The following is a 9,849-nucleotide window of genomic DNA, read 5'->3' as shown; positions in this document are numbered from 1 at the left end:
CTGGGCCAGGCTCCCATCGGGAGGCTTCTCTGGGAGACGTGCTTCCAAGCTCGTTCAGGTTGCTGGCCAAATCCAGTCCCTTGCTGCGGTAGGTCTGAAGTCCTTGCTTCCTGGCTGGCTTTCAGTCTGGCATTGTCCCCAGCTCCTTGAGGCCACTAGTATTCCTTTTACGTGGTCTCCTTCATCTACAAAACAGCAACTGTGCACTGACTTCTCAGCAGTGCCTCTCTGGGTCCTCAGGTGATGACACTGGGCCTGCCTGCAGAATCCAGGCTACCCTCCCTATCTTGAGGTCAACGGATTGGTAGACTTATGTTCAATATTCCTTATATCCAGACTTTCTCGAGCCACAGAAGTCTTCTCCAGGCCCAGAGGGGCACACACAGTAGTATAAAAGATAGCATGGATCACAGCAGAGCTATTTCCTGTGAAGAATGAAACTCACCATTGCATATCTGCAGGCTGGTGCTGCTGTCTTGAATAATGATGACCTTCTAAGCATTAGGCCAGTGAGTTCCAACTTGCCTCATCAGACAACCCAGATTCCAGATCCTTGGTGTTGCTGGAACCCTGGCCAGTCCTCGGCCTCTCTAGTTCCTGACTCCTGGCTAGCTGGCAGCAGCTAGGACTCCCCTTTGCTCTGTTCCACTTGGGGCTACCTGGTTCTCCCGAGCCACTTTCCGTCAGTTCTGATCGGCTACTTCTACCCTAAACGCGATGGGCAACCTTTGAGGAGATAAAGCAGTGTCTACACTCGTGCACTGGGCAGGTGAAGCCAGGACTCCTGAAACGTCCACCCTGGCCGACCCCAGCAGCGGGCGGGGTGTCAGCTGGCTGTTTGACCACTAGGTGGCGTCTGCGGAGCCCGAGGAGAGAATGAGGGCTTTCCTGCTACAAACGCACAAAGGAAGCGTTCTTTTGCTTTTTTTTCACCTTTCTGTTTATTTCATTCACCACCATCACTGCCGCCCCCACTACTCTAAAACTAACACTAAAACAAGGCGCCTTTCTAAGCCTCCCTCTCAGGGGAATGCAGCTTCTCTCATACCCCCCCCCCCCGCCACTAGAGTAAGACAAGGAGTCCCTTCAGGTCTGAAACATGGCCCTGCGGTGCCGTTTGCCATTAGGTTGTCATTGGAATCCACTGAGCACCAGGAGCTCTCGCCTCCTCCCATCCCTTGCTTTCAGCTGATTTTCTCCAAGGCCCCAAGTAAGAAGCTTAGCCACAGATTTCCTTTTCTTTCTTCTTTCTCCCTTTCTCTGTCTCTTTTTTCTTTCAAGTTTGCTCCATTTTTAATTTACTTTAGGAGGAAGAGCAGTAGGAGAAGAAAATCTCTACTGTCAACTAAGCGGGATTTAACAGAGGGTCTCCGCAGGGCACGGGGGTGTCCGCAGCGCACGAGGAGTGTCTACACAGGCAGAGGGCATGGTGTAGCCTAAGAAGGGAGAGGTTACAAGGATTTGCTCCCACAAAATAAAAACTAAAGCTATGCTTATCAAATACATTGCCATTGCCAGGGAATGCAAAGCAGTTTGTACTTTAAAAGTGCGTTTTATTTTATTTATTTGTAGAGACAGGGTCTTGCTATCTTGCCCAGGCTGGTCTCGAACTCCTGGCATCAAGGTATCCTCCTGCTCTAGCTTCCCAAAGTGCTGAGACTACAGGTTGAGCCACGACACACAGCCGAAAGTGAGTTTCTACATCAGCTTGAAGGGAAGAAAGAGATTGGAGTTTTGCCTCTGGTTTCCTTTTTCCCGTCTTTCCCCAGGCCACATCTGCACGGAAGGAAAAATAGGGTCACAACATTAGTAGTAAAATGCTATTTATTTCATGCTACCCCATATGCATTATTTGAGGAAACTCCAGGCCTGCTTTTCTGGTGATCTATTGCATGGCATGGTGACTAGAGTTAATAATGTATTGCATATTTCTAAATAGCTAAAAGAATGGATTTTAAATGTTTTACTGCAAAGAAACAAAATTTTTTTGAAGTGATGGATGAGTTAATCAGCCTAGGTTGATCATTTCACAATGTACACATGTATCAAAACATCATATTATACCCCGTAAATAACATAATTATCGTTTGTCAATTAAAAAGAAAATAAAACTTTAAAAATCCAAAGCCTCAGGTGGGAACACGTGCCCTCAGATACCATGAGAAATTCACCATTTCTTCCAGCCCTGCTGTGTTGAGAAATGCTGAGTGTATGATAGAATATATTGTTTGCTAAGAAGATGGCAAGGAAAACCTAGCTGCCCCACCCCCCAGTGGAAAACTGCTTGGGGCATTCTAAAGTAGCAAAACAGTCTATGTATGTCATACACCAGTTAAAACAATTCTTTAAGTGCGGGATATCTGACCCGGCCCCCGTGGCTCCCTCGTGGAGAATACTTTTTAATTTGTCTGTGATCAGTGGTGAGCAGGCACCAGCTGCCTACCTAGTTTGCTTTTGTTCTGTGAGAAAACACAGAACACCTGTTTGTTAATAATAATCACCTGTTCAGAGAGACTAACTACATGGGTTAGAGTTTACTCGAGGCCCTCAGCCCAGAATGCTGTCAGCCCCTGAGGCTCTCAGCTCGGAAGGCTGTTGGCCCCTGGGGAGTCCCACTTTGCTGTTCTATCTGGGTGTCTGCTTCTTAATGCCTTCAGCAACGACTGGGTGGGGGTCTCTGTGGGTGAGCTGGTCTCGGTACTGCTGGGAGGCATTTCCCAGCTCTTGCTATGATGTCCCAAAGGTACCCCTGGCTGCACAGTGGCCCAGCGTAGGAGATGCTCTTCTAGGTCTGCAGGCCATGCACCATCAGTCACTTCACTAACGCCATGTCCTGGCATAATGAGCCATTGCCTTGATTGGACTCCAGGGTGTGACTTTTCACTCCTTCCTTCCTTTCTTCCAGTGTGTAAGAACATAAGAAATCTAGTCAGTTCTTTGTCCTTCTCTGCTCATAAAGTGATTGAGTTTGCTTTGGGGTCTTTTCTTTGTTTTTGTTCTCTGAAGTTATCTGGGGATGGAGGTGGAATATTCACAATCCAGCTTGTTTTTCCCTAATAGCAAAGAGTAAGTCAGCTTGACTACCATCGGGAGAAAATAAGATCCTTGGTGCTGGCCCTGCACAGTGGCCCACACCTATAATCCCAGCACTTTGGGAGGCCAAGGTGAGAGGATTGCTTGAACTCAGGAATTCCAGACCAGCCAGGGCAACACAGTGAAACCCCGTCTCTACAAACAATACAATTAGCTGGGTGTGGTGGTGTGTGCCTGTAGTCTCAGCCACTCGGGAGTCTGAGCAAGGAGGATCACTTGAGCCCAGAAGGTCAAAGATGCAGTAAACCATAATTGTGCCACTGCACTCCAGCCTGGACAGCAGAGTGAGACCCTGACTCAAAAAAACAAACAAAAAAAACACCTGGGTGTGGTGGCTATAATCTCAGCACATTGGGAGGCTGAGGTGGGCACATCACCTGAGGTCAGGAGTTCAAGACCAGCCTGGCCAACATGGTGAAACCCCATCTCTACTAAAAATACAAAAATGATCCCAGCTGTGATCCCAGCTACTCAGGAGGCTGAGGCAGGAGAATCGCTTGAACCCGGGAGGCAGAGGTTGCAGTGAGCTGAGATTTTGCCACTGCACTCCAGCCTAGGCGAGAGAGGAAGACTCCATGTCCCCCCAAAAAGAAGATTTTTGGTGCTTATTTTGCCATGATTGTAAATTGTAAACATTTTTGAACAATCCTAACTGGGTAGAGTAAAACATGAACTGGTTTTGTCTTTGTCTCCTTTCCCAAATATTCTCTTTCTCACTACCTAGTGGACCCCTTGGCACCACCACCAGCTTTGATTCCATAACTTCCTGAACGCCGTTAATTATTAAAGATGTTCTAGCTTCTCAAAGCTGTCTGTTTTCCCATCTTGTCAGGCTTGTAGCTCAAAGGAACTACAGTGGTCAGGACAGGGCCTTGAACCATTCTGGCCCTCTCCCTCCACCTTGCCTCAGAGTGCAAGGGCTGGATCACCTCTAGGATGCCACCTCCTCTTCAGCCTCCAGGCTCTAGCTGCAATGGGTGTTGGGCCCCAACTCACAACCCTAACAAATCCCTTCTCTCCTCTCTGAGAGGGTGGTGGGGTTGAGGGGGCTGGTTTGAGGCTATGGCTGCTGTTAGAAGGGCCAGCGCAGCCAGCACAGTGGCTCACGCTTCTAATCCCAGCACTTTGGGAGGTCAAGGCAGGTGGATCACGAGGTCAGGAGTTCAAGACCAGTCTGAAATCCCATCTCTACTAAAAATACAAAAATTAGCTGGGCACGGTGGCTCACCTGTAATCCCAGCCACTCGAGAGGCTGAGGCAGGAGAATCGCTTGAACCCAGGAGGCAGAGGTTGCAGTAAGCCAAGATGGTGCCACTGCACTCCAGCCTGGGTGACAGAGTGAGACTCCATCTCAAAAAAAAAAAGAAGGGCCAGCTCAACCCCTTCAGTAAGCTGCAAGCGTGATAGCATCCCAATTAGTGGCTGCCTTCTTTAGAATGTGGGGTACTTACCATGTTTTAGTCTCCAGCATTGGATCCTAAGCACCAATTTTGGGGCAAACAAAATCCCACTTATTAACCTGCTACAAAGTATAATGCCATCGCTCATGCCTTCTTCTATTTCCCCCACTGTGTTAGGCCACCAGACCCTGCCTCCATCATTGGGGATTACGTTTCAACATGAGAGTTGCAGGGAACAAATATCCAAACCATATCACTCACACACAGTTGCTTTGAGGGCTCACCAGAGGAATACCTGAGATTATGTAATTTATAAAGAAAAGAGGTTTAACTGGCTCACAGTTCTGCAGGCTGTACAAGCATGGTGCCAGTATCTGCTCTGCTTCTGGTGAGGCCTCAGGAAGCTTTTACTCTTGGTGGAAGGCAAAGTGTCACATGGTGAGAGAAGGAGCAAGAGAGAGGGAATAAAGCGTGGGGGAGGTCCCAGGCTCTGTTAAACAACCAGATTCTTAAACAACCAGCTATTGTGTGAAGAGAATAAGAACTCACTCATTATCATGGGGAGGTCACCAAGCTTTTCATGAGGGATGCATCCCCATGACCCAAACACCTCCCACTAGGCCTACCTCTAACACTGGGGAATCACATTTCAACATGAGATTTGGAGGGGACAAACACCCAAACCATAGCACCCACACACAGCTGCTGTGAGGGCTCACCTAGCCACGCTTTCCTCCCATTGGATCTGCCCGTTGTTCCTCTGCTCATGCTTGTTGCAGTGACCAGGGACGTACAGTGAAGGCTGAGTTTCTGCCTTAGAGCAGGAAAATCTTCACTACTGACAACAGGATAACTTTGTCCTTTTCAATAGTTTCTCTTCCCTTGAGTCTTGGATATGTATTTATGGGTGGGAAAAAATACCTTCAAAAGTTAACCACTTTGAATTCATCATCGTTAGAGCCTTTGTTTTAGCCAAATGTGATTTGATAACTTGAGTTCCAGACAGAAGAGTTTGCCCTTTCCAGAAAGCCACTGGTCTCTGCTCCCCAAATACCCAAATTGTGGGTTCCACTCTGCTACGTGGCTACAAAGCCATGCCAGCTTATGCCGTATATTTCTCAGTCTATAGTGAAACAACTTCTCTTCTAACCACCTCCTCTTCAGAGATTTCTGCTACAGGTTTAGCATCCCTAATCTGAAAACCTGAAATCCAAAATCCCTTTTTTTTTTTTTTTTGAGACAGGGTCTTGCTCTGTTACCCAGGCTGTAGCAGTGATATGATCATGGCTCACTGTGACCTTGATATCTCAGGCTCAGGCAATCCTCCCAAGTAGCTGGGACTGCAGGTGTGTGCCACTACACCGCTCTGACAATAACTTGATTTCAGTCCACTGAGACTGATTTTGGACATTTTTACAAAATCGAAAGAAAACAAATTTGTGTTGTTTTAAGCCACTACATTTGTCGAAATTTGCTGCAGCCATAGGAAACCACTACAGGCCTCCAGATAACTCAGGCATGGTTGAAGAATCCTAGGGTGAACACGGGGTGGGCTTGCTCCATCAGTTGCATCAAGGCCAAGGTTGCTTAGGCTCTCAATGCTTTGCTCATGGACTCAGTATTGGTCTGGGGCTTCATGATCTCACTCCAGGGATCTCATCAGCCTGTCTAGGGTCAGGTGTCCATCCCTTTTGTCCAGAGGATTAGAATGCCTTGATTGACCACGCTTAAGTTGGGTCAATCAAGTTGAGTTGGAATCAGAGGGTGAGCTCATTCCTTTACTTTCATTGGGAAAGAATGAAGAAAGAACATTTTCTCAAAGAAAAATGAAGGTGATATGACCAGAAGAAGAAACAATAGATGCCAGGCCAGCATAAAACCCAAGTGTCCCTCCTTCTTCCTCCGCATGTGGCTGGCGGTCGCAGAGCAGTGAAGCTCACTGTTGGTCTCCTTCGGGCCCTCCTCACATCACTGGAGCCATGGTGTTGGCCGAGACCTACGCGATGGTATCCTTCCTGCCCAACGGCGATTGTGGCCGCCCCAGGGCACGGCCCGGAGGAAACAAGGTGACGGTGGTGCTCGGTGCGCAGTGGGGCTACGAAGGCAAAGGGAAGGTGGTGGATCCACTGGTGCAGGACGCTGACATCATGTGCTGCTGCCAGGGAGGAAATAATGCTGGCCATACAGTTGTTGTGGATTTTGTGGAATATGATTTTCATCTCTTACCCAGTGGGATAATTAATCCAAATGTGGCTGCATTCATTGGAAATGGTGTGGTAATTCATCTACCTGGATTGTTTGAAGAAGCAGAGAAAAATGTTCAAAAAGGAAAAGGACTAGAAGGCTGGGGAAAAAGGTTTATCATATCTGACAGAGCTCATACTGTATTTGATTTTCATCAAGCAGCTGATAGTATCCAGGAACAACAGAGACAAGAACAAGCAGGAAAAAATTTGGGTACAACAAAAAAGGGGAATTGGGCCAGTTTATTCTTCCAAAGCTCAGAGTGGACTCAGGATGTGAGATCTTGTTTCTGACTTTGATGGCTTCTCGGAGAGGTTTAAAGTTCTAGCCAACAAATACAAATCTATATACCCCACTTTGGAAATAGGCATTGAAGGTGAATTACAAAAACTCAAGGGTTATATGGAAAGGATTAAGCCAATGGTGAGAGATGGAGTTTATTTCCTATACAAGGCCCTACATGGACCACCAAAGAAACTCTTGGTAGAAGGTGCAAATGCAGCACTATTAGATAGTGATTTTGGGACTTACCCTTTTGTAACCTCTTCAAATTGTACTGTTGGAGGTATTTGTACTGGTTTGGGTATGCCCCCTCAAAAGGTAGGAGAAGTTTATGGAGTCGTGAAAACTTATACAACTAGAGTTGGTATTGGTGCCTTTCCTACAGAGCAAGACAATGAAATTGGAAAATTATTACACACAGGGGTAGAGAGTTGGCGTTAACTACTGGAAGGAAAAGAAGATGTGGCTGGTTGGACCTCGTTTTGCTCAAATATGTTCATATGATCAATGGATTTACTGCGTTGGCAGTTACCAAGTTGGATATTTCGGACATGTTTATGGAAATCAAAGTTGGAGTTGCTTACAAGTTAGATGGTGATATCATACCTCATATCCCAGCAAACCAAGAAGTCTTAAATAAAGTTGAAGTTCAGTATAAGACTCTCCCAGGATGGAACACAGACATATCAAATGCAAGGATGTTTAAAGAACTACCTGTTAATGCACAAAACTATGTTCGATTTATTGAAGATGAGCTTCAAATTCCAGTTAAATGGATTGGTGTTGGTAAATCCAGAGAGTCTATGATTCAGCTCTTTTAATGATTGCCAGTAACACAAGAAACACTCCTTCAGAGGGAGGGGAAAAGACTTTCTTAAATATTTCATTTATCACCTGCAAATTTAAGAATAAAGACATTGAAGTGAGTTGGTAAGCCCTCCAGTTGTTTCCAGTCTTTTCAGATGGATGCCTGTTGTGGGGATTAACTTTGGCATATTCCAGTATTAGCTTTCCTTAGCTGGCATAATCACCAAATCATTTGTTGCTCCTGCTGCTCTCATGGTGCCAAGTTTCTTTTTTTAATGTTTAGTAATAGTATAATCCATGTTGTCTGAAATCTAAAGTAGAATTACTTTTAATGTAGTTTTTCTTCATTATTGTCATTATGTGTTCTTAAGTTTTACCCCTATTTTAGATGGTAAGAACAATTAATGCAGTTTTGCACAAATATTTTCACATTCTGATCATTCAGTTCTGTCGTTGTAATCTTTGTTGTTAGAAACAAAAGATGAAAACATAGGGGTTCCATAAACTTTTAAGAAGTCGAAACCCTGAATAGACCAATAACAAGGGCTGAAGTTGAGGCAGCAATTAATAGCCTACCCATCAAAAAAAGCCCCGCTCTAGGTGGGTTCACAGCTGAATTCTACCAGACATACAAAGAGGAGCTGGTATCACTCCTTCTAAAACTTCCAAACAATCCAAAAAGAGGGAATCCTTCCCAAATCATTTTATGAGACCAACATCATCCTGATACCAAAACCCGGCAGAGACTCAACAAGAAAAGAAAACTTCAGGCCAATATCCATGATGAACATAGATGCAAAAATATTCAATAAAATACTGGCAAACCAATTGCAACAGCACATCAAAAAGCTTATCCATCACAAGTAGGCTGCATCCCGGGGATGCAAAGCTGGTTCAACATACACAAGTCTATAAACATAATCCACCACATAAACAAGCAAAGACAAAAACCACATGATTATCTCAATAGATGCAGAGAAGACCTTTGACAAAATTCAACAGTGCTTTATGCTAAGAACTCTCAATAAACTAGGTATTGACAGAACATATCTCAAAATAATAAAAAACTATTTACGACAAACTCACAGCCAATATCATACTGAATGGGCAAAAACTGGAAGCATTCCCTTTGAAATCTGGCACTAGACAAGGATGCCCTCTCTCACCACTCCTATTCAGTATAGTAGTGGAAGTTCCAGCCAGAGCAATCAGGCAAGAAAAAGAAATAAAGGGTATTCAATTAGGAAAGGAAGAAGTCAACTTGTCTCTATTTGCAGACAACATGATTGTATATTTAGAAGACCCCATTGTCTCAGCCCCAAATCTCCTGAAACTGATAAGCAACTTCAGCAAAGTCTCAGGATACAAAATCAATGTGCAGAAATCACAAGCATTTCTATACACCAATAACAGACTTAAAGAGAGCAAATCAAGAACGAACTGCCATACACAATTGCTACAAAGAGAATAAAATACCTAGGAATACAACTAACGAAGGATGTAAAGGACCTCTTCAAGAAGAACTACAAACTACTGCTCAAGAAAATAAGAGAGGACACAAACAGATGGAAAAGCATTCCATGTTTATGGTTAGGAAGAATAGATATTGTAGAAATGGCCACACTGCCCAAAGTAATTTATAGATTCAATGCTATCCCCATCAAGCTACCTATGCCCCTCTTCACAGAACTGGAAAAAAAACACCTTAAACTTCATATGGAACCAAAAGAGAGCCCGCATAGCCAAGTGAATTCTAAGCAAAAAGAACAAAGCTGGAGGCATCACACTACTGGACTTCAAACTATACTACAAGGCTACAGTAATCAAAACAGCATGGTACTGGTACCAAAACAGAGATATAGATCAGTGGAACAGAACAGAGGCCTCAGAGGCAATGCCACACATCTACAACCATCTGATCTTTGACAAACCTGACAAAAACAAGAATGGGGAAGGGATTCCCTGTTTAATAAATGGTGTTGGGAGAACTGGCTAGCCATGTGCAGAAAGCAGAAACTGGACC

At 44.9% G+C, this 9,849-nt stretch overlaps 1 pseudogene across 1 annotated transcript; it reads left to right on the top strand.

Annotated features, from left to right (window-relative positions):
- The first annotated feature begins 6,466 nt into the window (after nt 1-6,466).
- Nucleotides 6,467-7,958, top strand: LOC108310960 (annotated as a pseudogene). The gene has a single exon (XR_001827994.2). The product of XR_001827994.2 is annotated as an adenylosuccinate synthetase isozyme 2-like (transcript).
- The last annotated feature ends 1,891 nt before the right edge of the window (nt 7,959-9,849 follow it).

This window comes from Cebus imitator, unplaced genomic scaffold (genome assembly GCF_001604975.1).
Source record: "Cebus imitator isolate Cc_AM_T3 unplaced genomic scaffold, Cebus_imitator-1.0 Scaffold110, whole genome shotgun sequence".
NCBI lineage: Eukaryota > Metazoa > Chordata > Mammalia > Primates > Cebidae > Cebus > Cebus imitator.
The sequence above is the reverse complement of the archived record's forward strand: the minus strand, read 5'-3'. Positions and strand labels throughout refer to the sequence as shown.